Consider the following 6,772-nt stretch of genomic DNA (forward strand, 5'->3'; position numbering starts at 1 on the left):
CCTGTCTCAGCCTCCAGTATTTATGCTGCAGTAGTTTATGTGTCGGGGGGCTGGGGTTAGTTGGTTATACCTGGAGTACTTCTCCTGTCTTATCCAGTGTCCTGTGTGAATTTAAGTATGCTCTCTCTAATTCTCTCGTTCTCTCTTTCTCTCTGAGAACCTGAGCCCTAGGACCATACGTCAGGACTACCGGGCATGATGACACCTTGCTGTCCCCAGTCCGCCTGGCCTTGCTGCTATTCCAGTTTCAACTGTTCTGCCTGCGGTTACGAAACCCCTACCTGTCCCAGACCTGCTGTTTTCAACTCTTAATGATCGGCTATGAAAAGCCAACTGAGAGACCTGAGCCCTAGGACCATACGTCGGGACTACCGGCCGTGGTGACTCCTTGCTGTCCCCAGTCCGCCTGGCCTTGCTGCTATTCCAGTTTCAACTGTTCTGCCTGCGGTTATGGAACCCCTACCTGTCCCAGACCTGCTGTTTTCAACTCTTAATGATCGGCTATGAAAAGCCAACTGAGATTTATTCCTGATTATTATTTGACCATGCTTGTCACTTATGAACATTTTTGAACATCTTGGCATGGTTCTGTTATAATCTCCACCCGGCACAGCCAGAAGAGGACTGGCCACCCCTCATAGCCTGGTTCCTCTCTAGGTTTCTTCCTAGGTTTTGGCCTTTCTAGGGAGTTTTTCCTAGCCACCGTGCTTCTACACCTGCATTACTAGCTGTTTGGGGTTTTAGGCTGGGTTTCTGTACAGCACTTCGAGATATTAGCTGATGTAAGAAGGGCTATATAAAATAAAATTGATTGAAAAATTGATTGATATTTAGAATGATGGAATGACAGACAGATAGGTGTTCTCTGTGGACAGGGGGTCTACTGGGAGCAGTGGTGTTGCTCCAGTGTGTGAGTGTCGGGGGTCTGGTCCTTTAGGGTGGCCTCACAGGTGACTGAGCCAGCATTCCTCCACTGGTCAGTGGGGAGGGTGAGGCTGCTGCTCCAGCTGTAGTGACCATCCTTCTCCAGGACCTCCAGGCTCTGGCTGCCCTGCAAGGCTCCCCCGGCCCCCAGCCTCCAACCCAGCTTCCAGCCCCCTGGGAAGCCCCTGTTGGCCAGGCACACTAGGGCAACATTCCCCTGGTCCTGCTCCTCACTGGAGGGGAGTAGGACGGTCAGGGAGGGACGTACCACACCCACTAGGAGAGAAGGGGAGGGGGGAAAGGAGAGATGACATGTAAGGGTTAAACTGGACAAGAACCTTGAAGAACTTTCAACAACTTTAACATGAAGAAACAAATCTGATACTTTTTAAAATAGGACAGGGTCAGTGAAAATGGCAGGTTATCTATATATCTTCTACAGACTGTTTCACTTACATTCAAGAACATCTATGAAGCAAGACCACACACTATCGTCAGTGGTGTGTTAAATTACTGTACATATATTAAACTTAGATGCTTACAATATAAAAAGTTGAATAATGCAGCTGAACTGGTTTAGTGTACTTAAAGACACCAACCACTAAAACTATCATTTTCTGTTCACAGATGTTTGGTACATGAAGTTCTTGAAAGATTATCAGAGCATATGGAAACATTGCAAATAATCTGAAGTAAATAAATTAAACATCCAGAACTACAACTTTTTCTTAACGATCACTTTTTGGGACTTTATTAATGTTAAAATGTATGTATTATAAAAAGGAATGAACCTCTTGTACTTACAGTCAATGGTGAGTTTGGTGCCACCACCAAAAGTGCACCACAGTGATAAAGACTCAATGAACGGCCGTACAAAAACCTCCTGCACTTTATACACACCAGTAACTCTCTACACAACACACATTCAACCCTACCACTGATTGTCAGTCAAAAACACCACATGTAGGTCATAACTTTTGAATTATTTTATGTTTGATATTTTAGATTATTAATTTTAGTTGATTTCCCCCATTAATATAAAATAAAAATGTTGGAGATGTCAAATATCTCTGACAAACTCACTAAGTACAAGTCGGCAGCCATTTGGAATAGCAATACACTAGTATTGAATGAAAACACTTACAGTGAGGGAAAAAAGTATTTGATCCCCTGCTGATTTTGTACGTTTGCCCACTGACAAAGAAATGATCAGTCTATAATTTTAATGGTAGGTTTATTTGAACAGTGAGAGACAGAATAACAACAAAAAAATCCAGAAAAACGCATGTCAAAAATGTTATAAATTGATTGCATTTTAATGAGGGAAATAAGTATTTGACCCCCTCTCAGTCAGAAAGATTTCTGACTCCCAGGTGTCTTTTATACAGGTAACGAGCTGAGATTAGGAGCACACTCTTAAAGGGAGTGCTCCTAATCTCAGTTTGTTACCTGTATAAAAGACACCTGTCCACAGAAGCAATCAATCAATCAGATTCCAAACTCTCCACCATGGCCAAGACCAAAGAGCTCTCCAAGCATGTCAGGGACAAGATTGTAGACCTACACAAGGCTGGAATGGCTACAAGACCATCGCCAAGCAGCTTGGTGAGAAGGGGACAACAGTTGGTGTGATTATTCGCAAATGGAAGAAACACAAAAGAACTGTCAATCTCCCTCGGCCTGGGGCTCCATGCAAGATCTCACCTCGTGGAGTTGCAATGATCATGAGAACGGTGAGGAATCAGCCCAGAACTACTCGAGAGGATCTTGTCAATGATCTCAAGGCAGCTGGGACCATAGTCACCAACAAAACAATTGGTAACACACTACGCCGTGAAGGACTGAAATCCTGCAGCGCCCGCAAGGTCCCCCTGCTCAAGAAAGCACATATACATGCCCGTCTGAAGTTTGCCAATGAACATCTGAATGATTCAGAGGAGAACTGGGTGAAAGTGTTGTGGTCAGATGAGACCAAAATGGAGATCTTTGGCATCAACTCAACTCGTCGTGTTTGGAGGAGGAGGAATGCTGCCTATGACCCCAAGAACACCATCCCCACCGTCAAACATGGAGGTGGAAACATTATGCTTTGGGGGTGTTTTTCTGCTAAGGGGACAGGACAACTTCACCGCATCAAAGGGACGATGGACGGGGCCATGTACCATCACATTTTGGGTGAGAACCTCCTTCCCTCAGCCAGGGCATTGAAAATGGGTCGTGGATGGGTATTCCAGCATGACAATGACCCAAAACACACTGCCAAGGCAACAAAGGATTGGCTCAAGAAGAAGCACATTAAGGTCCTGGAGTGGCCTAACCAGTCTCCAGACCTTAATCCCATAGAAGAACTGTGGAGGGAGCTGTAGGTTCGAGTTTCCAAATGTCAGCCTCGAAACCTTAATGACTTGGAAAAGATCTGCAAAGAGGAGTGGGACAAAATCACTCCTGAGATGTGTGCAAACCTGGTGGCCAACTACAAGAAACGTCTGACCTCTGTGATTGCCAACAAGGGTTTTGCCACCAAGTACTAAGTCATGTTTTGCAGAGGGGTCAAATACTTATTTCCCTCATTTAAATGCAAATCAATTTATAACATTTTTGACATGCGTTTTTCTGGATTTTTTTGTTGTTATTCTGTCTCTCACTGTTCAAATAAACCTACCATATAAATTATAGACTGATCATGTCTTTGTCAGTGGGCAAACGTACAAAATCAGCAGCGGATCAAATACTTTTTTCCCTCACTGTACATGTAACTAAATACTATAGTAAAGACTATAGTCCCCTGTAGCTCAGTTGGTAGAGCATGGGTGAACATGGGTTCATTTCACACGGGGGTTCAGTATGAAAAAAATGTATGCACTCACTAACTGTAAGTTGCTCTGGATAAGAGTGTCTGCTAAATGACTAAAATGTAAAGTCCTTCCAGGAATTTAGGTAAGCTATTTCCTTCCATGTTTCTGTCATTGCATTAACAGTTTCATCATCTGTCCTGAGGTAGGGTATTTCCATAGAGAAGGTGCTTTGCATTGGCAGCTCATGCTTCAGTGCTCTGGAAGTGTTTATAGCCCTGTGAGTTTCAGACTGCAGGACTGAGAGCGCTCCTTCAACACAACAGAAACAACGGCAACCATGACTCTGATCACCATCTTCATCTGGACACTGGCCTGCTGCTGCCTCAAAGGTCTGTTTTTTTCTAACACTTACAATGGAAAAATGACATATTGTTGAGTACCTTGTATAATCATTGAAATGGCTCTCAATTAATAAATGTCCCTGCATTAAATATAATGAAATATAAATGATCTCTTATTTATATTCATTGATCAATTTATATTTTTCCTCTTCAGGATCCAGAGGTCAGGTGACTGTGACTCAGCCTCCTGTAGTGGCATTTTCTCCAGGAGACCCCGTCACTCTGACCTGTAAAACCAACCCTAAAGTGTACAAATGGAGTAATGGAGATGAGGGTGCGTTCTGGTATCAACAGAGACCTGGAGAAGCTCCCAAACTCCTGATAAAATATGCAAAGAAACTGCTAGATGGGATTCCTGCTAGATTCAGTGGCAGTGGGTCTGAGAGTGACTTCACTCTGACCATCAGTGGAGTCCAGGCTGAAGATGCAGCAGTTTACTACTGTAAGAGTTTCCACTATCTCAATAGTAAAAATGTGTTCACACAGTGATTTAGAGCCGTACAAAAACCTCCTGCATGAAATGACACACATCACTGGTCCACTGAACACAGAACTAAGGGTCTTGTGATATGACATCACCAAGTATAACCACTTTACTAACTCACAGAAATAATGGTTACAAACTAGTTTCATAACCCTCCCTACCTCCCATGGCTACAAATATCCTCCTTATCAGAAAGATACAGGTGAAATAGTCTCATTGAGGGATGAATAATCCATATCATGTCCATATAAAATCATGTGTGAAGCGTAAAAGTTGGTGTGCCTCCATGCTTGGTAGATCAACCAGACACACAGCTGGCCAACACTTCTGTGGAGCAGTATAGTGTGTGTGTGTGTGTAAGTACATGTGTGTGTGACAGAGAGAGAGAGTCCTATGAAACAGAAATTTAGATTTGCGTGGCTCCTCTCCCAGAATAGAGTAGTACACTCCCCAGATGTTCCCCCATCCTTAACACCAGAACTAGACCAGAGGAGGTTGGCCAGTGGACATCCGACAGACTGGCAGAGGGTAAAAGTTCAACGTCATAAGTCAGACTTCATTTACAGGTCATTTTATAGGTCACTGCACTAATCTTGTGTGGTGTCGACAGGAAGAGGTTGGCCACCGGACGTCAGCCAGACTGGTAGAGGTCAAAGATAAAAAGGTCAGAGGTCAGTTCCCCAGGGAAGAGAGTCAGTCCAACCTCAACATGCCACCAGACTGCCTGTCACTTTATTGTAGTCAGCTTTTAGTTATCTTGACAAAGAGACTAGATGAAGAGAGCACCATTATCTAAGGTCAGATTTTACATCCCTGGTGCCCACTAGAATGGCATGAGGAAGTATTAGATAACTAGTGATGTTCATCTGAAGATTAATCAGGAATTCATCAGGAATCAGCACTGAGCCAGATTCATCATGAATTCATCAGGAATCAGCCCTGAGACAGATTCATCATGAATTCATCAGGAATCAGCACTGAGACAGATTCATTATGAATTCATCAGGAATCAGCACTGAGACAGATTCATCATGAATTCATCAGGAATCAGCCCTGAGACAGATTCATCATGAATTCATCAGGAATCAGCACTGAGCCAGATTCATCAGGAATTCATCAGGAATCAACACTGAGCCAGTTTTATCATCAATTCATTAGGAATCAACACTGAGCCAGTTTCATCATCAATTCATCAGGAATCAGCACTGAGCCAGATTCATTACGAATTCATCAGGAATCAACACAGACATATTCATCATGAATTCATCAGGAATCAGCTCTGAGCCAGATGGAAGTCCTTCATCCCAGTCTAGAATACCTCCGGTTCACTGACAGGTCAGCCAGAGGCAGAGGTCAACAGTTCCAAAGTCACACGCTCAGACAAACACACAACCTCCTAATGCCTCCACCAGGACCTGTCCTGTACCGCACTGCAGCATCTCCCAGACCTAATCCTGAGTAAACTAGACTGGACATCAGTCAGAGGATAACAGTAACCTCCAGGTGATATGTCTGACCTAACAAGGTCATAGGTCAGATATGAAAGGTTGCACCTTGCCTCTGTGCCAGTACGTTTAGGACATTACAGAACATAACCATTCCTTACATCACTAGAGTCTGAAGCGGTGTATGTTCTCTGTATCCCAGCTTTCTCCTCCATCGTAACTAGGAGATCTGTCACAATGTTATTTTCATTCAGAAAAGCCTCATAGCGGTTATGAAGTTGGGCAAACAATGTTGTAGTGGCGCCGTGTTGAACTTGTTGATTTCCGGCTGTGTAGCCTACACAAACACAAATCAAAACAAAATGTTATTGTCAAGTAAACAAGCGATAAAACGTAAAAATATTTTGTTTGGTTAAAGCTTTATGTATTATCTGCGCGTACCTACAAGCTGCTGGGCATATGGTTCCAGGCGAAGAGAAGCGAAAGATCGAGTGGAAGGAGTTTGATTAAGATACAACCAATCAGATAACTATTTCGTTGCCACCTAGTTGAAGCAACAGATGATGACATTCACTTATTTATTGCCAGCAGTAAAATTCAGTAAACCATTATGCTACTAATATCTAGTGACTTTAATACTGTTCTGTCATTGTCACACCCTGGCTCTGGGACTCATTATGTTGAGCCAGGGTGTGTTCATTCTATGTGTTCTGTTTCTATGTT

The 6,772-nt window shown here is 43.4% G+C and overlaps 2 gene segments (V, D, J or C); one reads left to right on the plus strand and one right to left on the minus strand.

Moving 5' to 3' along the window:
• Nucleotides 1–880: 880 nt before the first annotated feature.
• On the minus strand, nucleotides 881–4,058 carry LOC311120667 (Ig lambda-3 chain C region-like). The segment is given in 2 exons: nucleotides 4,010–4,058; nucleotides 881–1,200 (listed from the first exon to the last, which is right to left on the minus strand).
• Nucleotides 4,057–4,609, plus strand: LOC311120668 (putative non-functional immunoglobulin kappa variable 6D-41). The segment is given in 2 exons: nucleotides 4,057–4,108; nucleotides 4,275–4,609.
• Nucleotides 4,610–6,772: the final 2,163 nt, after the last annotated feature.

The sequence above is a fragment of the Coregonus lavaretus genome (genome assembly GCF_964263955.1).
Source record: "Coregonus lavaretus genome assembly, contig: HAP1_SCAFFOLD_579, whole genome shotgun sequence".
NCBI classification, from domain to species: domain Eukaryota; kingdom Metazoa; phylum Chordata; class Actinopteri; order Salmoniformes; family Salmonidae; genus Coregonus; species Coregonus lavaretus.